The 26,034-nt window shown below is 50.5% G+C and overlaps 3 non-coding genes across 3 annotated transcripts; 2 read left to right on the forward strand and 1 right to left on the reverse strand.

The window, feature by feature from the left end:
• The first annotated feature begins 3,920 nt into the window (after positions 1 to 3,920).
• TRNAS-GCU lies at positions 3,921 to 4,002 on the forward strand. The gene has a single exon. It is a non-coding gene; the product is annotated as a tRNA-Ser (tRNA).
• Positions 4,003 to 5,884: 1,882 nt separating this feature from the next.
• TRNAT-AGU lies at positions 5,885 to 5,958 on the reverse strand. The gene has a single exon. It is a non-coding gene; the product is annotated as a tRNA-Thr (tRNA).
• Positions 5,959 to 21,696: 15,738 nt separating this feature from the next.
• On the forward strand, positions 21,697 to 21,768 carry TRNAG-UCC. The gene has a single exon. It is a non-coding gene; the product is annotated as a tRNA-Gly (tRNA).
• Positions 21,769 to 26,034: the final 4,266 nt, after the last annotated feature.

The raw sequence follows: 26,034 nt of genomic DNA on the forward strand, positions 1-26,034 counted from the left end.
GCAGAGGACTGGAGCCGGGGCTCAGGAAGTCGTCCTTACGTCACCCTTGTGACTCCAGCTTGAAGGGGAGCTTCTTTTCCTTCCCTTTGCTGAGAAAGAGCAAGAGAAGAAAGAAAGCTCAGGTGGGCCAAATAGGTGCAGAAGCCAATGCTGCCTTTTCCTGCAGAGAAGCCCAAAATGAGGGACTTGCACTGGGTAAAGGCACTGCTGTGTTTCCAGGAAACAGCCCACCACTGCAGAAAGAGTCTGCTGAAGCCTGGGATTGAACCAGCAAACTTTAGATCTTCAGTCTAATGCTCTCCCAGCTGAGCAACTTCAGCACCTCCAGGGGGCCTTTTTGGGCTGCTGCTTCTCACCTTGAAGCTTATTCTCAATAAACATCTCACCAGTCAACAATGGCCAATGCAAGACAGACATCACTTGCTATTTTAGCACTTGGAAATGTCATCAACTAGCCTTTGGATCTCTCCACTGCTTTAGCTCAGGAGAGGAAAGGCGAGAAAAGTGACCTTTGAACTAAAGGCCTGGGGTTAACAGCCTAACGCTGTCTCCTACTGTAACACTATTTAATAGCGGCCCACCCAGTGCTGGTGACAGTTCCATTGCTAGGTGTTAGCACATTTTAGTTACTGTCAAAATTTAAAAGTTTCTATACGCTTAAAGGAAATGATTTTTTTTATTTGCTTATATATGGCATGAATAAATACAGGTTTACACATCCTAGCATGAAAATGTATTTTATATGACAGAGAAAATCATGCATCAAATTGTGCATCAAAATCATGTGATGAGCTACAAATGCAACAAAAATAAGGTATTCAATGGTTTAACATATGGAGCAGGGGTGGGGCTGGGGTGCACCGAAGACACGTCTTGCCTGGGACGCCACTTAGTCTAGGGGAGGCCCTGTCAGGGAAAGCAGGAGTTAGTCTCACATGCCTATTTCCAGGCTGTTATCTGTGGGCACCTGCTCTGGGGGAGGGATCGCGGCAGCCCGGACTCAGGGCTGGAACAGGCCCCGGATTGAGGGGGTGGCTGCAGGGTTTGCAGCGCTCTGATGTCTCAGACAATGTGTCTCTCCCAAAGCCTCGGATCTGCATCCCCAGAAGGCTCCTGCGCTGCCTCCGCTCCTCTCACAGTCTATAGCAAGGAACAGCAGCAAGGGTCAGGGATGAGCCATAGGGCACTAGGTGGGGGGCAGAGGCTGCAGGACTAAACCCAGCACCCAGAGCAGAGGGGGTATGAGGCTTTTTCTCTCTCCTTAGCCACGTGCTATAGCGCCGAGAGCTCTTTGAAATGCCTCCCCGCCCACAGCCTGGGGAAGGGGAAGGAGTCTCAGGTTCTAGCGTGATTTGGATGAGGATCACTGGACCCTAGAACCATTCACTGCCCTTTCCCGGAGAAACCTGTGATGCACAGAACGGGGCTGAGATAAATGCTGACAGGAGCCAGGATTTGCTCCCCTGGAATAGCAGCAGGATTGGGCAGCTGGAAATCTCACCAAAGGAGCTGAGCCTTGATGGGTCAGACACAGATGTCCCAGGTACTGCATGGGAGGTTTAGGTTTGTTTCTGGACAATAGCAGTGAGAGTCTTATTGTCTCAACATTTCAGTAGAAAAATTCAGACCCAAACTGTCTGTGGCGGGGAGGTCGATAGCGGTTTCTTTGGGTTTGATTTAGTTTGTTTTCTCTTTCTCATTGTAAAAGCCCTGGATCATTTTGATGGGAACAATGTTTGCACAAGGCCAAGGAAAAATAAGAAAAGTTAAACATCTGCATTGGAGTGAGGGGGTCTCTGTGGGCCAGGGCAGGGGTGGAGATTTTCATGGGGAGGGGGTTAAGGGATGAATTAGACACTTTTGCGGGAACACAGGGGGATGTTTTGCAGTTTAATTTTTCCAAAGGGAAACCTCCCCACTCTCCCTGTGCTGCTGCCCAGCTCAGACCCCACTGACACCCCTGTGACGAAGTGGGAATTTTCAGAATGTTTTGCATATTGTGCATGCCTCAGTTTCCCCTATTTGTTGCATGATTATCTATGTCAGAGGTCCAAAACGCAGGGTGCATCCCGCCAGGTGGAATGAAGTAACACTCAGGGGAATGGACCTGGGGCCCAGGCCAGCCCCCAGAGTGTGTGGGGAGGGAGCACCATCCAGCTCCGCTCCTGGCTGTAGCCCCAGCTGCTGGCCCTGGCTGCTGGCCTGGCTCCCAGGGTTCCACTCCCAGCCCTACACCTGTGGCTCTGCTACCGGTCTCTGCCCCCACCCCCAGCTCTGGCCCCTGCCTCAGCCCCCTGACACCTGTCTGCGTCCCTTCCCCCACAGCTGTGGCCCCATTCCCAGGTGTGGCTCATGGGGGCACGGACAAGGGTAAGGGGGGGCCTGACCCTCAAAAAGTTTTGGGACCACTGATCTCGGTGCTGGGACAAGGGTGTTTACTCTGCGGAGACCCCCAAAGGGCAGGTGTGGCTGCTGTCCAGCTGCCTGGGCCCAGACAATGGCCACAAATTCTGTCTCCTAGCAACTGCTGGCCGGGGCGCACCTGCTGCAAGACACCAGCTGGCTGGGATGAGTTGGAGAACAAAGAACGAGGTAGAGGCCAGGTGAGCAGGTTACCGGGGAAACAGAACAAAGGACAGAAGAGGGGAAAGGGCCTGGCTGAGTTGGGCTGTTGGAAGCAAGGAGTCTGCTGGGTTGGGGACTCGACGGGAGAGCCCAGGCTCTGAGTTCGGGGTCTCCCCCAAGATGGACGTTGCTGAATCTTCCTGCTTCCTGTGCGAACACAGAACTTTCCCAGTCTGGATTCCAGACCACTAATAAACCTTCTGTTTTACAGCGCTGGCTGAGAGTCACTGGTGATTGCGGAAGTTGGGGGTGCAGGACTCCTTTGCGGGGGGGGGGGTGTGAGGCTTTCCCAGGTGTCCTGCTAAGGTGACTCACTACAGGAAGCTCCTGGCATGGAACAGGGGTGCTGAAAGCTCCAAGGTCAGTCCCAGGAGGTGCTGAAGGCAAGGAGGTTTCCCGCAGTGACAGCGTCCCCTGGGCGGTGTCACACTGATGAGGGCTCTGCCTGGGTTTGGTTCAGAGCTGTTCCAGAGCACTGAGCCTGGGTCAGGCCCCAGCATGTGACCTGCAGGCTCCACTCTGGCAAAGCTCCCTGTCCCTGGGCTTTGGCACCACTAGCCCCTGCTTGGTGACTAGGGGTCAGTTTAGGGGAGTGATTCCCAAAATGTGGGGCATGCCTCCTAGGGGGGCACAGAGGAATGTTCATGGGGGCACCTCAGGGTTGAGCCAGCCCCCATGGAGGGCACGGAGGGAGCCCCACTCAGCCCCACTCTGTCCCAGCTCTTCGCCCACCCTACCCTCAGCCTGAGCCTGAGCCCCTGGCCCAGCCGCGACCCCCTTACCTGTGTCTGCACCCCTCTCCCCTGCAAGCCACAGCCCCACTCCCAGCCCTGGTTCTCGACCGCAGCTTCTGGGGGGCCTTGGCCATGGCTAAGAGGGCACAGTGTGAAAAGTTTGTGAAAAGTCGGTCCTCAATTGCTTCTATGCAGTCCAATAAAAGCTATTCGTCACCAACCCACCCCCCCATCAGGACGGACTAGGTATGTTCTGCTGCCCTTCACTCATGCAGGAAGGATAATAACATTTCATTCCACTCAATCCTAAAGTGATTTGTAGCCCGCCACCAGCCAAAACTGGTCATTTTGGGAAAGTGGCCCCATCATGCTGCATAGCTAGACAGAGTAGGTGTGTCTATGCAAACACGGTCTGTTCCTGAAGTCTTTCCCCCAGCTCCTCACTAGATGTGAGGGGGGAGCTCATTCAGCCCCTGAGTCCACTTAGTGTTTCAAAACTCCTTATTGTCCCTATCTCTGCTGGCCTTAGATTTCTCCTCCTGTTCATCTTTCAGCAGTTCTGATGAGGTGGCCGAGTGGTTAAGGTGATTGACTGCTAATCCATTGTGCTCTGCATGCATGGGTTCGAATCCCATCCTCATCGGACACATTTAGTCTTCATTCCTCCTTTATAGACAGCCATCTCCCCCATTGGTACAATAACAGACCCAACAATGTTGCTTCTTGCAAACAAAAACCTTCTCAGGAACTCAGAACTCCCTTGCTTTAAATTAAATGTCTAAATCCCAGATTTCTTAAAAAAAAGAATTCTCTAGTCCTGTATTTCTTAGTTTTTATCTCAAAAGGTAACATCCTCATCATCTCCCCCAAACACCCTGGGACCTGCCGAAATAATTAAAATACCCCCATCCTGAGCAAGGCCAGAACAGTGAACCAGAGCTAGTGTCTAGGCCAAGCTGTTCTGAAGGAGGCAACTCAAACATTTTCTCCCTGCTTCCCTTGGCAAGGTCTGACTAAGAAAACAAAATTCCCCAAACTGAAAATTTTCTGCTGAAACACCAATACTAGTCTGGTTGGGGACTTTGATATGAATGTATTATTATTATTATTCTCTTCTGATTTATCTCAGTTCAGTGTTTGTCCTCCGGATGTGTTTACAGATATTGAGTTGTGGGGGAGAGAGGCCAATTCATAATGTCTCTACCCCCCTTTCATAGTGTCTTCCAACTTGCTAGGAAGCTCCTTTGCTGCGATGTGAGTCAAGCAGTGTCCATTGTCGCTGTGCTATCTCAGAGAAGTCTGCATTGTACACGGTCCTTGGGAGTGTGAATCCCTTCAATGGGCCAGCAGCAAGTCCGGCTCCTCCCTTGTCGCACCTGAAAGTCTGGTAGGGGGCATTTCCCCGCCTCATAACATATCTCAGTAACACACACCAAGCAAAACTTCATAACTTCCCAACCAATGCGAGCACACACAATCCAACACGATATTAATGTACAACAGATCAAGATTTTTGAAATGATACCTCACAAGGCAGACTTTGTACAAACCGTGTCATCATTATATGAGAGTGGTGAATATGGGGCTTCCAAGGCGCTGCTTTGAGTAGAGTGTGCCACACCTGGGCTTCCATTGCAATGGAGACATACCCTTAGAGTCCATCTCTCCTGGGATAAATATGGCAGCAAGGCTGGCCTGGGTCATCTGACTTGGGCTCATGGAGCTAAAGCTGAGGGGCTAAAAACTGTGGTGCAGATATTTGTGTTCACACTGAAGCCTGGGTGATCTCCAGGGCCTGCAGACATCAAACGATGAGGAATTCTGCACACAGAGAGGACCCTGCTAGTGGAAAATGCCTTTGGAAAAGCCCCTTCTGTCACCAGCTGTGGTCGTACAGTGCTCAGTGCTCTGTGTTGTGGCCTCAAGAGCCATGGATGCAAGTTGAGTTACGATGACCTTTTCCTTGTCTCCATGTTTCTTAGGTGCCTCCTTCCGACACTTTCAGAAAAAATGACTGGTTTCTTTTGGAAGCATCTGCACTGCAAGGCAAAGGCATCTTCTCTGCTTCCTCAAAAGATTGACCAAAAGGTGGGAAGAGCAGACACATTTGGCAAGGCACCACTGGGTGCTGCATCCCTAACCTCCACTTTACCTGGCAGGTGCCTGGCCCAGCTTAGCCACAGTGCTGCTCTCTGGGACTTTTCTCCCAGCTGCTCCATTTCTCATCACTGACAATCAAAAGGAAGGTGACATGACCTCTGTGTGTGGACATCCCCAGCAAATCACAAGGACGTGTGGCACAGGCTCTCGTGTTGCAGCAATTGCAGTCGAAGCAACCGCCATGCCAATGCCAGTCACAGCAGCCTTTTCATCAACTCCAGGCTTGTGATTTGATTCTTTCCAATGCTTCTCTCCAAAGAAGCCTTTTCCTTAGCAAGCAATTACTTGGATACCAAGGGAGGTCTCTTCTGTTTCCTAGAAAGACACAGGAAAATGTGAGCAGAGGAGACAAAAGCCATGCAACAAGGCACCACTGGGAGTTGAACCCAGGATCTCCTGTTTACTAGACAGGTGCTTTAGCCAGCTAAGCCATGGTGCCTGCCTTGCAAAAGGGTTTACAACTGTTCCATTTGATGGTTCAGGATAACACCTGCAAATTCCAAAGTACAGACGTTCCCCATTTCCCTCAAGACTTGCAGACCTTGAGGTGTCTGGCTCTCCATGCACAGCAAGCCACAGCTGAGTTGACAGAGGGCTTCTAACATGTGCTTCTCCCACCAGCCACTGTGATCATATAGTGGTTAGTGATCTGTGTTTCAGTCGCAGCAACCTCGGCTCAGTTCTGAGTCATGGTAATCTTTCCTTCAGCTCTAGATTTCTCATTTGCCGCTTTCCAAGTGTGGTGGGGTGGCTGCCCCAAACAAGCAGAAGAAAGATTAAGGCAGCCTTGCAGAGGCTGTGCAGAACCCAGCGTATCAGGAAAGGGCTTATTGGGAGAGCCAATCAGGAGAAGGCTTGCTGGAGCAGCCCATATATAAAGGGCTGCTCAGCACAGCAAGAGTCAGTCACTCCTTGGAATTTGAGGAAGGAGGATTGGCTGCCCTGAAGGAAGGGCACCATGATCAGAGTAGTGCTGGGTGGGTAAGGGGAGCATGAGTGACCTCCTGGCCGACTACTGCCAGACTGAGGCCCTGATACAACGGCGGAGGAAGGTGCTAGGTCTGTGGGGAAGTGGTCCAGAGAAACAGATGGTGGGGGTTGGAGGTGCACCCCTTTTGCCTCAGTCGCTGCTGACACAGGTGGCTACACCCTGGACTGCAGCTGGCCACTGAGGCAAGTGTCTGGGTAGAGGACGGCTGCCCCCTGGAAGAGGGGAGAGACCTGAGTGGGGCACAGCCAGAGGGCTGTGTCCATAAGAGGACATTGAAGTCCTGAGAACGACATGGGTCCTAATGATAGAACAGATGGCAGCCAGACGCCACTAGATGAAGGCGCACCAGGGGACCAGAGCTAATTGCCAGGACAGCCAACAGGAGGCACTGCAGTGAGGCATGCCCCATGGCACCAAGACTTAGCCACAAGGAAGGCTCTCTCTGTCTTGAACCACTACTTAGAAGGATTCTGCTGACAGGTCTTTTCTTTTTATGAAAAGAGATACAAAAAAGGAGCCAACAGAGACATTAGGTTCAGCAAGGAAGAACTGTCAGGCCGAGCCAGGATTTCCTGGTTACTAGGAAGGCTCTTCAGCCAGCTCTTCCCAAAGACCACTATCCAGAGGCCTTTTAACAGCCACTGCAGATGTTCATCGACAAAGAGATGCCAAAATAGAGTTCTCCACTGCCTGCAGCCATCACACTACCAGGAGTTCTGTGCACAGAGAGGCCCCTGCTGGTGGGAAAAGGCTTTGGTAGAGACTCTTCTGACACCAGCCATGGTCATATAGCGTTTAGCACTCTGTGTTGTGGCTTCAGCATCCACAGATGCAAGCTCAGTTAGGGGATGTTTTCTTGTCTCCACATTCGTCTAATGGCTCCTTTCAACACTTGTCACCAAAAAGACCTGTTTCTTTTGCAAGCAATGTACAGCTAGGCAGAGGCAATCTTCTCCATTTCCTCAAAAGATCACCAAGCTGCGGGGAGAGGAGACGCATTCAGCCAGGCACCACTGGGTGCTGCATGCTGAATCTCCTCTTTATTCAGCAGGTATCTGTGAAGGACATAATCTACACAGTGTAGAGGTCAAGAATAGGAGTTTATTACACACAGCGCTGGCGGAGTGTCACCTTGCGTATTAGGCTCATAGACACTGTCAGTCAATTGATTACAATAGAATATATAGATTTTCCATGGGCAGGGTAAAGTGACGGGGTAGGCAGTTCCACACCCCAGGATAGGTTCTGCACCAAGACAAGATAGCACAGTAGCCAATGGTTAACAGGTTACATAATGTCTCCACCTATGGTCTCAAGTTAGCAAGTTAACATTTAATGAATAATTTGATAAAATGTGAGTAGTATAAAATATCTATGTTGAATTCTGATTTGAGGTCCATAGGAAAGGAGCAACTCTTTTGATTGTCCAACAGGTACATTCCTAGGGGTTAAAGCAAAGAACCAGTGAAAGCATATGGCAATAAACATTGTTTTCTGTGTGTCTAAAGGCAAGGCATTGGTCTCTTGGGAGGGAAGTGGAAAGATGCCATATCTTATACTGACATGTGCCTACTTCTCATAAACTCAAGATTGGATCTGTGGGAAGAACGTCTCTCTACAGAAGAGATTAACAGAAAAGGAAAAGGGATTCTTTGCTCAATTTGCAACTCTGAATAAGACACAATTATTTACTTCTTAGCTCCAACACCTGGCAATTTGCTGACCAGGCCTATCTTAGCAAGCAAGGCTTTCTGTTTACCCCAGCTTTCTCTTAGCTGATCACTATTTGCTAGGCCTCTGGTCCCTTGACCATACTCTGGACTTTGGCTCTGGAAAAGAGCTGGCACAATCCATAGATCAGGTTGTTATATAAACTGCACATGGATTTGAACCCTTCACATCCAGTAATGGCAAAGTCCTTGGTTCCGGCTTGTAGCAGTGATGGAATAAACTGCAGGTTGAAATCAAGTCTCTGGAGTCCATCCACAGCTGGGATGGGTCATTCAGTCCTTTGTACAGAGCTTCAGTTTGCAGCAAAGTCCCTTCAGAGGTATGAAGCAGGATTGAAGACAAGATGGAGATGAGGCATCAGCCTTTTATAGTCTCTTGCCATGTGGTTTTTGCTTTCTTTGTCCCAAGGACACTCTATCCAGCACGTGGCATAGAAAAATTTTAAAGTTCTGTCCATAGGGCAGATCCCTGCATACCTTGCTGAGTCACAAAGCATATCTGACTTCTCTCAGTGGGCCAGTTGTATAGCTGATGGTCCTTAATGAGCCATCAAGCAGGCTAGGCAGAATTGACACCAATTTGTCTGGCTGGAGTATTCCCCGGAAGCAGAGCACAAGTTTGAAATACGGGCAGCATAGAGCCAATATTCATAACGTCAACTACAAAAATGATACACATCCAGAGATAGCATAATTCTAATCAGCCAATCATAACCTCTCAATAGACCCCTTACACGACAACCTTTCTATAATATTGGCTGCAAATATAGAACAGTGGTCGCAACGGTGAGCTATACAGTTACAGATTATGTCAATAACATCACAGGAGATGGCACGGCATCAGTGAGACTGATACTGGAATACTGCCTCCAGTTTTGGTGTCCTCATTTGAAAAAGATGTTGTGAAATTGGAGCTGGGTCAGCAAAGAGCCACCAAATGTTGTGAGGGCTGGAGAAAAATGCCTTCTAGGGAGCTATTGAACAAGCTCAACCTGTTTAGCTTATCAAAAGAAGATTGAAAGGTGATTTCATTGAAGTGTTGAAGGGCCTTACTGGAGAGAAAAGATTGGCTATTAAAGGGCTCTTTAATGTAGCAGAGAAAAGCATAACAAGCCCCAATGGCTGGACGGTGAAAAGAGACAAATTCATATTACAACTAAGGCACAAATATTCAACAGCAAAGATGATTCACCACAGGAACAAGCTACCAAGGAAAGTGGTGGATTCACAATCTTCTGATGTCATTTAATGAAGACTAGATGCCTTTCTGGAATGTGTTTACCCAAAAAGTAGCTATTGTGTCATACAGGAGGCCTGTGATATGCAGGGGGTCAGATTAGATGCTCTAATGGTCTCTTCTGGCCATAAAGTCGACAAATTTCTGAAAAACTGAGTGTAGTATTGGGAGCAGCGGCTGATGTTTTACTGTCTAGCCGGCTTGCTTCCTAGAACGAACACTCCTTGAGTGGGGTGATCCACAGGGAGTAGCTCAAACCTCCAAAGTCCCTGGGCAGGGGCAGGACATTAGCACAGCAAGGGAGGGGTGTGGCAGTGACATCACAAAGGCTTTTTGCAGGACCTCAGACTATTGGTCAAAAGTGGTGGGGAGGTGGTGACCTCACAGAGAGATGCTGACATCAGCCAGGCAGGACAGGGGTGAGGGGCCAGGGAAACCTCAGAGACCCCTGTGGCTTTGCTTCAGCAAGTCTCCTTTTCCAGGTCTCTCTTTGAGGACTGAGAGTATTCGGTTTCACATATGTGAGCGCCAGGAGGAACCTCTTTTGAGTTTTCTCCTTCCCTTTTCCTGATTTTACTAGAAAACAACCATCCCTGTTTAGAAGGTAAGAACCTCCTTGAGGTTTGAAACCTGTTCAGTCTGATCCATCTGGTGACCGTTGAATTCTAGGCATGGAAAACACGAGCTTAAGGAGGCAGAATTTTATTCTGCACCTGGGATTTTGTCCCTTAGAATCACTGTGGTCATTAGGGTTTGTCCTTTTTGTTTCACCTTTTCCTCCCTCCCTCCTTTCTCTTTGTCTCTTGCTTCTTTTGTCCTTTCACCTGTTCCCCTCCCAACACCAGGAGCTGTGTGTGTGTGTGTGTGTGTGTGTGTGTTGCGGGGGAGTGCTCTGCAGCTCCCACTGTGGGAGATCCACCCAAAAATGTGGGTCTGAAATAGTGCTCGGGCAGTGATCCTCACCGGTGACCTGGGCCATCCTTTGGGCTCTCTGGTGAGAACCCTCAGCTTCTCGTCCTCAGTCTCTACCCTCTGAGCAGGGGGTTATTGACAGGGAGGAGACTCAGGTCCTTGTTGTTCTCTTTGAAGACCAAGGAAATAAGTCAGAACCAGTTCTATGTTTGATGAATTTTGCTGCTTCACTGCATTAATGGTCTCTGAGCAGTTCATGATTCTCTCTAACATTGCAGTTCTCCTCAAATACTTGCTGAATAATTACTGTGCACTGTTGTTGGTGTGGAGCTCATCTGAGAGCACTTTACTCAGGTCATTCAATGTAGGAAATTCAAGATCCGATGGTTAGTTTGAAAATCAGGGCTCTTGGGTCCTATTCCCAACTCTGCCACTGCCTGCCTGTGTGACCTAAAACAAGTAAATTCTCCTTTCTCAGCCTTAGCTGCTCCCTCTTTCAAATTGGGATAATAATGATCCACTCCTACCTACCTCAACACACTCACTCTTCCCCAACATACACGTTATCTCTCCCCCCACACACACAGTCTCCACACTGCAGTTGAAAGGCAGCTGGCAATCTAGTAGGATGCCCATTGGGCAATGGGGTAGGGAAACCTGCTGGCATTAGACTTGTTGGGGCCTGAGGCTGAAGTCAAAAGTCTGAGCCCCACCACCCAGGGCTGAATCCCTCAAGCTCTGGTTTTGCCCTTCCCCCACTTGGGCGGAGCTCAGGCTTTGGCTCCCCCCTGCCCTGTGTGGGAGGGGCTTGGTCCCTCTTTCCAGGGCCATGCAGTAAGTTTTTTTGGCAGAAGGTGGTTGCAGTGAAAAGAAGTTTGAGAAAACCTGGCATAGAGCATCTCCATTACTGAGCTGCAGCAGCAATGTTGCGGGGGAGTTTGAAATGTTGACGTGTCTTTAGCCTCTGAACACATCTAGACTTGGCTCCCTGTGGCACCCTGGGTGATCAGACACTGAAAGTACAGCCATGGAGACACCACACAGCCTAGCTGGCAAGAATCAAGCCTCCACAGAAAGGCACCTCTGGTTTCCTAGCCCAGCTCCCTAAGCCCTCAGCCACAATCACTTAACACAGGGGCCTTTCTACACTCTGGTTCTGTTCTCACTGAAGGGTCATTTCCAATGGTTTGCTCAGACCAGCTTCCCCAGCGCACTCACTGCTGTGCAGCTCTGTACGTGTGGCCATGGCTGAGCAGCAAGAATTCCTGCCCATTTCCCCAGTGGCTGGAGCATGGCTAGAGTGTGTCTGTGGTTAATGATGTTGCTGTAGATTGTTCATTTCCTGCAATTCAGACAGTCCCTTTTCCCAACATATCTCCAGCACATCAGTAATTCCAATAACGGGCAGGTTTTCTCTGGGGCACTGAGATTTTTCAGGGAGTTGGTGGCTCCTTTCTTTCCTCACCCTGGAGTAAACTCAGCTTTTTATTCTGTGGTTCATGTTTTATGGAATAATAGCAGCAGCTTGAAGAAAGAGAAGAGTGAATATCTCACTGTCAGGGCTGAAGGTGGTCACGTCCTCTCTGTCTGACCATCGCCATTGCAGGAGAGAAGGTTTCAATGGAATCGAATGCCCTGGCTCAGACAAGAGATACAGGGAGGTTTTGCTGTTCATGGATCTGTGCAAAGGAAATTGTGTCTCTGTGTGAAACTGAGGAGGGAAATGAAATGCCCACCGGGTGGCGCAATGCCCTAAGCTAAGGCAGGAGGGGGAAGGACTAGAGCTGAGGAATGACTGAAGTGGACTCACGTGGGATTGAAATGACATTTGTTTCTGTCAGGTAGTGAGAAATGTGACATTAATTCAGATGCGGGGTTGAGGCTTCTTTAGCTGCTTGTAAAACTTGAACTTGATTTCCCAGAAGGAAGAGAGGGAAAGTCTGGGGCTGCCTTTAGTCCCTGGCTGGGGTCTCCTCGCCAGTGGAAAACATCCCTTGTTTGGTGCTGCCAAGGGGATCGTGCAGAGCTGAGACGTCCCTCGGCTTGGATCAAAGGGGGAGTTGGATGGAATTTATCACACAACCCTCCCTGCTCCCCAGAGCCCCACGGGGAGAATCTAGAGAAGGGGGAGTCATTCCTCCCCTGCGCTCCCAGAAGAGCTGCTAGGGCTCCTTCCTGCCAGCTACTCACCCCTGGATTCACCCTCAGCTCCTGGGATCTTTCTGCTCCAAAGGCACCAGAGTCCTGGCATGTGGAGGGCGTCACTGCACAGTCTGAAACACAAGGGAGGTTTCTGGAATTGAAGGAAGGAGCAGAAAATGGAGAGGAAAGAAACAGAGAGAAAACGCCTCTTCTCTCTCCCCTCCCTCTCCCAGCAAGAAATGTTACCAAGGACCAGCGTTAGGGGAACTGGTGCCCGGGGCAAAACTTGTACTTTAGCACTTCCCCATCACCCCTGGGCAATCCCCCTCCCCCTTTAGTGCTAGCTCCTGCACTCCCAACCCTTGTGCCTCCTTCACCCCTAACTCCTGCTCCCTCCTGTGCCCTAACCGCTACACTGTGTCCCCTTTGCCCTTAACTCCTGCACTCCCCTCCTGTGCCACCAGCCACTGCCCTGCTCCTGCACCCCCTTCACCCCTAACCCCTGCACTCCCTCCTGCACCCACGTGGGGACACTGACCTGTGTGCATGGAGCAGCTGGCATTGCTGCCTGCTCCTCCCTGGGATGCTGCTCCTCCGGGCACCCCAAGGGGCTGCAGGGGCAGGGCGAGAAGTGACATCGTCTGCGCTCCCTGCATCCAGGTCACTTTCCTCAGCTGGGCTGTATCAGGGGAGGGCAGAGAGCAGCAGCTTCTGATGCTCCCCTCCCAGCACAGCCCAGGTGGGGACAGTGACCAGGACGCATGGGGCACATAGTGTTGCTCCTCACTCCCCCCAGCCCTCTATGGGGCCACGGAGGAGCATTGGGGCAGGGAGAGCAGTGAGCATCTTTGCACCGGCACACGGTGCCCTTTGACCCCCTGGAGCCCTGGGCGGCTGCCGGGGCCCCACCACTAAGGCCGGCCAGGCTCCCCAGCATGAACAGCAGAGACACAGGGAGACTGGCCCCACACTGAGCAGTGGTAGCCTGGGCGGCTCATAATGGAGGCTCGGGGGGGAGGGGTTGCTCAGCCTCCCCAAACCTTGCATCGCCAAGGAGACAGTGAGGCCAATAACTAGGTGCCCTGGCCAAATTGGGCCCCCCTGGAAAAGTCTCCCCCATGTCGGCCCCAGGGCTGGAGGAGCTCCCACTCCCTGCTACGGCCCGGGGGCTGCAGCAGGGGCACAGAGCGTCTCTGGTCTCGGGGCCGCAGCGGGGCAGGGGTAAAGGAGTGACAGGGTGGGGCCAGTGGTGAAACAGAGATGACAGTGGATGGGGCCGTGGGTAGAAGGGGGCGGAGCCACAGACAGAAGTGGGGGGTTATGGTTCCAGTTCTGGGGCTCCCGCACTTGTTCTCCCTTCCCTGGGCTTTAGCATCACTAGCCCCTGCTTAGCGAGTAGGGTTCAGTGGTCCCCAAAATGTGGGGCATGACTCCTAGGGGGACACAGAGGCAAATTCATGGGGGCAGCAGCACTCAGCCCCCATGGAGGGAGCACCATTCAGCCCCACTCTGCCCCAGCTCTTCCCCAACCCCACCCTCAGCCTGGGCCCCTGACTCCCAGCCCAGCCTCGACCCCCTCAACCCTGTCCGCACCCCTCTCTCCCCAGCAAGCAACAGCTCCACTCCCAGCCCCGGTTCTCAACCATGGTTTTCAAGGGTGCCACAGCCATGGATACGAGGGCACAGTGTGAAATGTTTGGGGACCACTGGTTTAGGATGATGTTCTCCATCACTTCTATGCAGTCAAATAAAAGCTATTCCTCACTCACCCCTCCATCAGGACTGACTAAGTATGTTCTGCTGCCCTTCACTCATGCAGGAAGGATAATAACATTTAATGCCACTCAATCCTAAAGTGATTTGTAACCCACCACCAGCCAAAACTGGTCATTTTGGGAAAGCGGCCCCATCATGCTGCATACCTAGGCAGAGTAGGTGTGTCTGTGCAAACACGGTCTGTTCCTGAAGTCTTTCCCCCAGCTCCTCACTAGATGTGAGGGGGGAGCTCATTCAGCCCCTGCTTCCGCTTAATATTTAAAAACTCCTTATTATCCCTAGCTCTGCTGACCTTAGATTTCTCCTTCTATCTTTTTCTTGACAGCTCAGATGAGGTGGCCAAGTGGTTAAGATGATGGGCTGCTAATTCATTGTGTTCTGCACACATGGGTTTGAATCCCATCTTCCTGGAATGCTTTTAGTTTTCACCCCTCCTTTGTAGACAACCATCTCCCCCTTTGGTACAATGACAGATCAAACAATGTTACTTCTTGCAAACAAAAACCTTCTCAGAAACTCAGAACTCCCTTGCTTTAAATAAAATGTCTAAATCCCAGATTAAAAAAAAAATTCTCTAGTCCTGTATTTCTTAGTTTTTATCTCAAAAGGGAACATCCTCATCATCTCCCCCAAACACCCTGGGACGGCCCCAAATTATTAAAATACCCTCAACCCGAGCAAGGCCAGAGCAGTGAACCAGAGCTAGTGTCTAGGCTGAGCTGTTCTGAAGGAGTCAACTCAAACATTTTCTCCCTGCTTCCCTTGGCAAGGTCTGACTGAGAAAACAAAATTCCCCAAACTGAAAATTTTCTGCTGAAAAACCAATACTAGTCTGTTTGGGGACTTTGGTTTGCAAGTATTATTGTTATTATTCTCTTCTGATTTCTGAATCAGTTCAGTCTTTGTCCTCCAGGTGTGTTTCCAGCTGCTGAGTTGTGGGGGAGAGAGGCCAAGTCATGATGTCTCTTCCCCTCTTTCATAGTTTCTTCCAACTTGCTAGGAATCTCCTTTGCTACCATGTGAGTCAAGCAATGTCCATTTTTGCTGTGCTATCTCAGAGAAGCCTGCATTGTACACGGTTCCTGGGATAGTCCTTGGGACTGTGGATCCCCTCAATGGGCCAGCAGCGAGTCTGGCTCCTCCATTGTCGCACCTGAAAGGCTGGTGTGGGGCATTTCCCAACCTCATAACATATCTCAGTAACGCACACAGAGCAAAACTTCATAACTTCTCAACCAATGTGAGCACACACAATCCAACAAGATATTAATGTTCAACAGATCAAGACTTTTGAAATGATACCTCACCAGGCACACTTTGTACCAACCATATTATCATTATATGAGAGTGGTGAATATGGGGCTTCCAGGTGCTGCTTTGAGCAGAGCGTGCCACACCTGGGCTTACATTGCAATGGAGACGTACCCTTAGAGTCCATCTCTCCTGGGATAAAGATGGCAGCAGGGCTGGCCTGGGTCATCTGACTTGGGCTCATGGACGTAAAGCTGAGGGGCTAAAAACTGTGGTGCAGATATTTGTGTTCACGCTGAAGCCTGGGTTCAGAAACCCTCACCCCTCATGGGGCCTCAGAGGTTGGGCTCAAGCCCATATGTCTGCACTGTAATTTTATAGAGGTTGGGAGGGAGTTTAGCAAGTGGAAACGGTAAAACCACATTGAGGGGACTGGATCACTGACCTATCAGCTCTTAACATCCAAACTTTCAGTAACTCTATTATCAATGCCTGTGAGTGTAATTTAAACCATAGATCCATCTAGCTCTGAATCTTGTCTTCTGACAGTAGCCAATACCAGGTGCCACAAAAGCCACTCCTCAAGGTACTACTGGGAGTTCAACCGAGGATCTCCTGCTTACAAAACAAAGGTTTTAACCAGCTAAGCTATAGTACCTGCTATTATTTAAAGTATCATGTTTGCCCACACCTGACTTTCTGCCAATCCCCACTGGGCCCTGACAAGTGTTGCTCATGTTTGGATTCTGTAAAGCAGAGGAGCAGATGACGTTTTGCTCCCAAGGTGTGTGTGTGATTCTTTGGACAGGTCTACACTACAAAATTAGGTTGGAGTAATTACATTATCTAGGCTGGCAATGCCGTTATATAAACGTAATCCCAGTGTAGATAACAGCTCAGCAGTCAGAACTTTCTGGAGCTATGAAAGGGGAGGGGCCCAGACTCTGTAGCAGGAATGCAGGGCAGGCGAGTTCACGGCAGGCATTGTGGGATACTGGTGGAGACCAGTTATGGTGATATAATGACCAGCAGCATTTACACTGACAATTTGTCACTTTAAGTTTGCTGCAAAAAGCTCTAGGCCTCTCGTCGAGGTGGTTTTATTTTGTCACCAAAACAGGGCAGTTTTGTCGCCAGACGTGGCATTGCAGTGTGTGCACCAGCCAAAAGCTGCTGACCGAGGGAGCGTTGTGTGTTCTTCACACACCTGAGCAATATACTGATGCTGAAATAACTTTGTAGTGCAGACCTGGCCAAATATTCACACACACACACACACAAACACAGCTTGCAAGGAAAATGTCACCTGCTCCTCTGCTTTGCAGAATCCAAACACAAGCAAAGCGTGTTCAGGCCCCAGTGGGGATGGCAGGGAGTCAGGTGTGGGCAAACATAATACTTTAAATAATAGCAGGTACTATGGCTTAGCTGACAGACTGCAGATTATAACCCAGCAGGCAGATTATAACCCAGGAAGCCAAATCCTTCCCCAAACTGACAGTTGAAGCAGAAGATCCCCTTGGAAAGATCAGGATTTTTGCCTTTAAAAACAAGGAAAATGTGCATTGTTCTCTTCTGTCTACAGCGAGAGATTGAAGAAGCGCAATAGATTTCATTGACTGGAGGTTAAGAGGGGATTTAATCACTGTTTTTAAATACACAGTTTTAAAAATTCCCAGAGGGGGGAATATCTGATTTTAAAGGGTTCTTTAATTCACCAGATAAAGGTTGAACATGACCCCATTGGTTTGCAGTCAATGTCACAAAATGCCAACTGGAAATTACCATTTTTTAACCGTGAGGCTAATTATCTAGTGGAACAAGCTCCGTAAGGGACATGGTTAATTCCCCATCTCTGCCCTGTGTAAATGAAGACCGCAGCTCTTGCTGCAAGACACCTGGTGTGTGGGTGTCCCTGTTCCCCATTCAGAACCTCTGGTACATGGTGCTTCCCTCTTCCCAGTTCAAGATCCCCATCATGTGGGTGCTCCCATCCAGGATCCCCGGTGGGTGTCTCTGTCCCCCACCCCATGAACTAGCTCCCGTGTGTGGTTTCCCCTGCCTGCCCCCATCCGGGATCTGTGGGTGTCTCTGTTCCCCTTTTCAAGATCCGTGTTGCTTGGGTGCATCCCTCCCCCCAAATCAGAATCCCCAGCATGTGGGTGCTCCCATCCCCCCATCCAGGCTCTGCAGGGGGTGTCTGTATAAAAAGAGACTGTGTCTCACTGTCTTGCCCAGGCTACACTGCAGGGGCTATTCACAGGTGCGATCCCACTACTGATCAGCATAGGAGTTTTGACCTGCTCCGTTTCCTGACCTGGGCCAGTTCACCCCTCCTTAGGCAACTTGGAGACCCCAAGCTTCCCCGGGATCACCATATTGATGCTGAACTTAGTGCGGACACCTGATCGGCACAGCCCGCTGCAGCCCAGAACTCCTGAGCTCAAGTGATCTGCCACCCTCAGCCTCCCCAGGAGCTGGGATCACAGGTACCAGCCACAGGGCCCGGCTTGTTTTGCAATTTGGCAGCTGGAGCTTTAAACTCTGCTTGTGAGCTCTGTGCCTTGGCCAGACGGGGACAGCCTGGAACTGGGAAATGCTCCTGCTTCCCCCGCCCCCATCTCATGTCGAGCTGCAGGCGCCGCTGTCCTCCCAGGTAAGATCCCGGATGTTTCGGTGTCCCCTTCCCCCGCCCAGCTGTCCGGTTACTTCTGCCCCCCAGACAGAATCCTGGATTAGCAGACAGACCAATGGAGAAATGCCGTTGAGTCCAGGGTAATACTCCACTGCCATTTTACCTTTTTCGCTTGCTAAACTCCTTCCCAACCTTGTGGGGTCCCAGAGCCTGGTATTGAGCCTGAGCCGAGATGTCTACAGTGCAAATTTACCACCCCACGGCCCTAGCCTGGGAGCCTGCACTGGCACGGGACAACCGTGGGTGTTTCATTGCAGTGCGGACATAGCCTAGCATTATGTCTACACTGCCATTAACACACCCAAGTCACTATTCTCAAACCCTGGGTCAGTTGATTCAGGCTTGTGGGGCTTGTGCTGCAGGGTTATAAAATTACAGTGTAGACACTTGGGCTTGAGCCCAGCCTCCGAGACCCCACGAGGGGTGAGGGTCTCCGAGCCTGGGCTCCAGTCTGAGCCCCAGGAGCCCAAATCAGATCATCCAGGCCAGCCAGGCCAGCGGGATTTTATCACAGTATAGATGCCCTCTCAGGGTATGTCTACACTGCAATGTAAGCCCAGGGTTAGCAGAAGTCATGTCAGCAGCCCCAACACATAAACATAAACCACGAGGGAAACCCCCCCCCCCCAGATAAGCTGGGCAGTGTCCTTCTCCCTACGGTTCGTAAGTCCAGCAACCAAAAGTCCTTTAACATGAGCCCTCCCCTCTCTTTGCCCCACTCACAGCTGTTGTCCTTAGTCAGTGCAAGCCCAGAGGTGCCTCTGTAGAGTTCACCTGCCATCCTGGGTGGAAAAGGAGGGAAAATAAGAACTGGGGAAGGCAGCAGGTGATTCTAATTCCTTAGGGATATTCTGTTTGTTTGTATGTGTGTGTGTGTGCAGGGGAGGAACATGCTCTATGCCCAGAGGCCTTTATTCCTCCAGGCTGCAAGGACAGAGGGGCTGTCAGGAAGTTGCCCCTTCAAACCACACACAAAAAGGCCCTTCTGAGGAAAGGGAAAATCCTAAAGTGAAAAAGTAACATCAAAGAGGACTCCAGCAAGACAGCATAAGATCTTGGGGAGTAGTTTATCACCTGACCAAGGACTTGAACCCTGGACCCTCAGATTAAAAGTCTGATGCTCTGCCAGCTGAGCTAGCCAGGCTCACAAAGAAAAACATCAAGTTGGTGCAGAGGAGAAACTAGTCAAGAAAACAAGAGCGGGAAACAATATGGGAAACCTGCTGCTCTCTCTGGCCTGGTCAACACTACGAGTTTATATCGAATTTAGCAGCATTAAATCGCATTAACCCTGCACCCATCCACACAACGAAGCCCTTTATATCGATATAAAGGTCTCTTAATACCGGTATCTGTACTCCTCCCCGACGAGGGGAGTAGCGCTGAAATCGGCATTGCCATGTTGGATTAGGGTTAATGTGGCCACAATTCGATGGTATTGGCCTCCGGGTGCTATCCCACAGTGCACCATTGTGACCGCTCTGGACAGCAATCTGAACTCGGATGCACTGGCCAGGTAAACAGAAAAAGCCCCATGAACTTTTGAATTTCATTTCCTGTTTGCCCAGTGTGGAGCGCCGATCAACACAGGTGACCATGCAGTCCCAGAATCAAAAAAGAGCTCCAGCACTGACTGTAGGGGAGATACTGAAGCTGATCTCTGTATGGGGAGATGAATCTGTTCTATCAGAACTCCGTTCCAAAAGATGAAATGCCAAAACATTTGAAAAAAATCTCCCAGGCTATGATGGACAGAGGCCACAACAGGGACTCAACACAGTGCTGAAACTTAAGGAGCTGAGATAAGCATACCAGAAAGCCAAAGAATGAAATGGACACTCACGGAGGGAGGGGCGGCTGATGACTGTAGCTATCCCACAGTTCCCGCACTCTCCAAAAACCATTTGAATTCTTGGCTGAGTTTCCAAAGCCTGAAGGGTCAAAAACATTGTCACGGGTGGTTCAGGGTATATGTCGTTGCCCCCCCTCCCCCGTGAAAGCAAAGGGAAAAAAATCATTTCTCGCCTTTTTTCAATGTCACCGTATGTCTACTGGATACTGCTGGCACATGTTGTGCTGCAGCGCTACACAGCAGCATCCCCTTCCCTTCCCTTCCCTTCCAGATGGCAGACGGTACAGTAGGACTGGTATGCGTCATCGTCGTCCCATGAGTGCTCCTGGCTGGCCTTGGTGAGGTCGCCCAGGGGCACCTGGGCAAAAATGGGAATGACTCCCAGGTCATTCTCTTCTTTAAGCTTTGTCTAATGGAGATTCAGTCCTGCCTGCAATATCATAGCAGCTGGAGGCTGCCCCCCCTCCCCCTTTGAGCTCTACTTGCAGAGGCAATAAAGTCAGTGTTGTTTCAAATTCCTGCATTCTTTATTACTTCATCACACAAATGGGGGGATAACTGCCACGGTAGCCCAGGAGGGGTGGGGGAGGAGGGAAGCAATGGGTGGGGTTGTTGCAGGGGCACCCCCTAGAATGGCATGCAGCTCATCATTTCTGCGGGATGTCTGGGGCTCTGACCCGGAGCGGCTGTTTGCCTCTTTGGTTCTTTAGTAGGCTTGCCTGATAGTCTAGACAGGACTGACTCTCCCTTTAGACAAAACGTAAAAAAGGGAATGACCGGGGGAGTCATTCCCATTTTTGTCCATGCGTCCCCGGCCGACCTCACCGAGGCCGGCCAGGAGCACCAATGACAGCAGCACACAGTACATTATGACTGGTCACTGTCATTGTCAACTTGCAAAGCAGCAGACGGGACGGTATGGCTAGTAACTATCTTTGCTCACTTGCAAAAGGCAAGGGGATGCTGCTGTGTAGCGCTGCAGTACCGCGTCTGTCAGCACCATCCAGTAGACATACGGTGACAGTGAAAAAAGGCTGAACGGGCTCCATGGTTGCCGTGCTATGGCGTCTGCCCGGGCAATCCAGGGAAAAGGGCGCGAAATGATTGTCTGCTGTTTCTTTCACGGAGGGAGGATTGAGTGACGACATTTACCCAGAATCAACCATGACACTGTTTTTGGCCCATCAGGCATTGGGATCTCAACCCGGAATTCCAATGGGCGGGGGAGACTGCGGGAACTATGGGATAGCTATGGGATAGCTACCCACAATGCAACACTCTGGAAATTGACGCTAGCCTCGTACATGGACGCACACCACTTAATTAATGTGCTTAGTGTGGCCGCATGCACTCGACTTTATACAATCTGTTTCCAAAAAACAGTTTCTGTAAAATTGGAATAATCCCATAGTGTAGACATACCCTGTGATTAACAACTTTGGTGGCTAATTGAAAGGCTGATGGTTCAAACCCAAGTGAAGATGGAGGTGTTTTTTTAGTGATGAGAATCCAGTACATTTTAACAGGCAGAAAAGTGCCTCAATGCTGCTCTAGCCTCATTGGGCAAGCATAAGTGGCACTTTTGCCAGATGCATTGGTGGTATAGTGGTCAGCATAGGTGCCTTCCAAGCAATTGACCTGGGTTCGATTCCCAGCCAATGCAAGGATGTGACATTTTCTCTACTGGGAATTGGTTTTATTTCAGTCACGTTGTGTCAGTTTATCAATGAAATGAGAGAATCGATGTCCTGCAGGTCATTGAACACACAATGGAGGAAGAAAGGGGTGGGACTGTACAATGAGCTATTGGAGTTATCTGGTATTACAATGTTTGGTTTATTTAAAAAAAAATCTTTACTTCCCTCTCCCTTTTAGACTCAAAGCCTTTAAGGTCAGAAGGGACCAGTGTGATCATCTAGTCCGACCTGCTGCACCTTGCAGGCCAAAAGACCCCACCCACCCACTCCTGTAATAGACCCGGGAGGGGAGGCAGCTCTGTGCACTGCCCCTACCCCAGGCAGCACATGGAGGCCCTCTGCTCCCCTCCCCACATCAGTGTGCAGAGATGTACCAGCAGCACTAAGGTGGCTCCCTGCCCACTCTGCCTCCGTCCCTCCGTGCCGCTCCCAGAAGTGGTTGGCACGTCCCAGCATCCCCTGGGGTGGGGGGAGTGTCTCCATTCACTGCCTCTGCCCCGAGTACCAACTCCGCAGCGCCCATTGGCCAGGAACTGCAGCCAATGGGAGCTCTGGGGGCAGCACCTGCAGGCAGCGGCACACGGAGACCCCTGGCCCCGCCCACCTAGGAGCTGCTGCCGGAGGGTTGTGTGTACCAGTCACTTTGTGAGCTGCAGTGCCCAGGGTAAGCGCCACCCCTCCTGCACTCCACCCCCTTCCCCCAGCACAGAGCCCGCACCCCGCACCCAAATTTCCTGCCAGAGCTTTGCTTGTCTTCCTTTCACCCAGAACCATCCTTCTTCTCCTGGGCTGCAAGTAGCCATCCCTGGGAAGCCAAGAGGCAGGCACAAGATTCTACCTCCCAGCAGCCAACCGCACCTCCCCAGGCTTTGCAGAACGACTGGTGGTGCTCTACTAACCCCACTTAGCCGCACTGAGGCGCTTAGCTTCTGCCCTGCCTTCCTCAGCTCGACTTTCCTCTTTTGCCCCATTCCTACCTCACTCCCTCCTTTGGCAAGTCACACAAAGGAGGCCAGCAGGAAGAGCCGGCCACCATAGGCCAATCTCCAAGGGCAGAGGAGACCAAGCCACAAGGCTTCAAAAGATGACTGGCCAAGATCCTCTAGCTTTCCCCTGCTGATGCCAAGGCTTTTTCCTCAGCTCATTTCACCACCCTCTGCCATGCAGGGATTGGGGTTATCGCAGGTGTTACCCGAAATTGGGCCAGCTAGTAAGCGTAGGGAGGACTAATGACCCACCAGAGTTTGGCAGAAAGCAGCACGTTTGTTATAATGACAGCTAAGCTCAAAAGAAGAAGCGGGGGGGGGGGGGGAGGTGTCACACTCACACTTGCATACTCACACTCCCAGGACAGGCACACCACTAGAGATGTCAGGATTCTGCAAGGTAAGTGTCCCACAGCGCAGCTATGGACGGTGCGATGAAGGTAAGTCTCCCTGAGGCACAATGAAATACAACGCAGAGAACCACTGGCCAGGCGGTCCGGGCAAAGGGCATTCACTGGAGGTACAAGCTTGTGAGTGCTCTCCTGAGCACAGGGCCCTTCCCCTTTTAAGGACCTGCTCCTCATGGCCTGTGACTAGAGATGACTTGGCTGCATCTGGTGGGTCACACTCCACCTTGGGCAGTGTCCATGCTCTGGGTGTGTGATCACTGCCTAATTAGAGTCCCAGACACCTTGTCTACCTAGAAGCTCTTCTGCTCTTCAAGCAGCCCATTCATACCACGAGCATTCCAGGAGGGAGCGGGATGGGAAAAGCTACTTCACAGGCATTCAGAGAGGGAGAAGAGACAAAAGTGGGAGCAGGGGAAGTATAACAGACCTTCTGAGCATAGAAATCACTGCTGCTCCTACAACAGCAGGGACAGGCCAGTAGGAGCTGGGACAATTAAACCCACATGTTTCTGCCTGGTTTTGAATGAGGGACCTTTTGCATGTTAGGCAAATGTGATAACCACTATACTACAGAAACTCTGTCACAGGTCTCTGCCCCTCCCTTCATAAGACCATAAGAATGGCCATATTGGGTCAGACCAAAGGTCCATCCAACCTCACATCCTATCTGCTAACAGTGGCCAATGGCGGGTGCCCCAGAGGGACTGAACCTAACAGGTAATGATCAAGTGATCTCTCTCCTGCCATCCATCTCCACCCTCTGACAAACAGAGGCTAAGGACACCATTCCTTACCCATCCTGGCTAATAGCCATTCATGGACTTAACCTCCATTCATTTATCTGCAAAAAGAACAAGGAGTACTTATGGCACCTTAGAAACTAACAAATTTATTTGAGCATAAGCTTTCCTGGGCTAAAACCAACTTCATTGGATGCATGCAGTGGAAAATAGAGCAGGAAGATATATATATACACACACACAGAACATGAAAAATTGGGTGTTGCCATACACACTATAACAAGAGTGATCAGTTAAGGTGAGCTATTATCAGCAGGAGAAAAAAACCTTTTGTAGTGGCTTTCATGGCCTTTGAGAAAGCAAGACAGAGCCTTGGAAGGCCCCGCAGGGTTTGTGGCACAGGAATTGTTCTCAGATTCCACTGAGACTTCAACTCAAATTGCAGGATTCAAAGTCCTTACACCATGGGACCAGCAGAGCACCTGTTGATTACTGTAGACTTCCAGCAGGGAGGACTCTGTGGGCAGGGGCGGCTCTAGGCATTTTGCCGCCCCAAGCACGGCAGGCAGGTTGCCTTCGGCGGCTTGCCTGCGGGAGGTCCGCCGAAGTTGCAGGACCAGCAGACCCTTCGCAGGCATGCCGCCGAAGGCAGCCTGCCTGCCGCCCTCGGGGCGACCGGCAGAGCACCCGCTGCAGCTTGCTGTCCCAAGCACGTGCGTGCTGGGGCCTGGAGCCGCCCCTGTCTGTGGGGACAATTTTTTCAGGCAGGGAGGACTCAGTGGGAACATGCCTCTGTGACCAGCCCTGCATTTGCTCAAAAAGTCAGCACCCAGCACTTTGCTGCAGGCCCAGAGGCCTTTCTTCCTCCAGACTATGAGGCCAGTGGACAGGTGAGGCAGTAACACCTTCAGTCCCAGTCAGTAAAGGGCCCTTCCTAGGAAAGGCCATGTCCTGAAAAGGAAAAACTAAAGTAAAGGAAAGTCCTGGGGGATAGTGTTTCTTTACCTGACTAGGGACTTGAACCCTGGACCCTCAGATTAAAAGTCTGATGCTCTGCCAACTGAGCTAGCCAAGCTCACATTTTAAAGAGGCAAATTTCATGCAGAAGAGAAACTAGTCAAGAAAAATGAGGGCAGGAAACAATACAGAAAACCTGCTACTCTCGCTCTCTTAGCAGTCCTAGCCCCGCCTGCTCCTCCATCCAACGCCCTGAGGCCTTATTCTTTTTTTCGTTAAATATCAAATCCAGGAGAAAACACAGTTATACAAAGCAAAATGAAATCACAAACAGAAATGTCATTGGAAATACAGAAATAAAAAAGGAAAATGCAATCCCCATCACTTTATCATGTCTGGGCAATTCCTGTATCAAGAGCACCCGCTAAGGTCCTTGTGTGCTTACGAGAAACCTGGAGGAACTCATACCACAACCTGAACATGAAACTCAACTGCTCCCAGGTGCTGCAGTAAAACCCTTTCCCTGCTGTGACGTTGTACTCCATAGGATTTTATGAAAATATGCTAATGAGTGTGAATATAAAGTGACTGGACTATGCTTCATGCAAAAGGTCTCTTGTAAGGTATCATTACAAAGCTTATAATCTATTGTGTGTATTCATCCTATTTGTATGAACCGATCATTCTTGGATCTGAAACTAGAAATATGAACTATAACTCTGAGGTCCTGTTGTAATGATGCAAAGTGTGGGCCATTAACAGTGGTTTGGACTCTTGATGGCTCCCATTAACCAGGACAATAGACTGTAGATGGCTCTGTCCTACACCATCTGTGAGTCAGGCCAGGAAGAATGAAGGCTTGGGGGTCTCACAGGACATGTGACCATGTCACCTGGTACAGGAATCCACCTTAAACCTGGGGCTCTTCCTCAGGAGAGAGACAAAAAATTCCTGCCTTGTACCAAAGCTGTATAAGGGGGTGGAACTGAACAAACATGGCTGCAGTCATGAGACATCCCCTAGCTACCACCTGAGCTGGAACAAGGGCTATACCAGGTGAAAAGATTGGGCCCAGACTAGAAATAAGTCTAGTCTTTGCCTCTCAGTCTTTGCAGATGGGACCTTTCCCTCCAGTGCTG

Source organism: Mauremys mutica, unplaced genomic scaffold, assembly GCF_020497125.1.
Source record: "Mauremys mutica isolate MM-2020 ecotype Southern unplaced genomic scaffold, ASM2049712v1 Super-Scaffold_100210, whole genome shotgun sequence".
In the NCBI taxonomy this organism is placed as follows: domain Eukaryota; kingdom Metazoa; phylum Chordata; order Testudines; family Geoemydidae; genus Mauremys; species Mauremys mutica.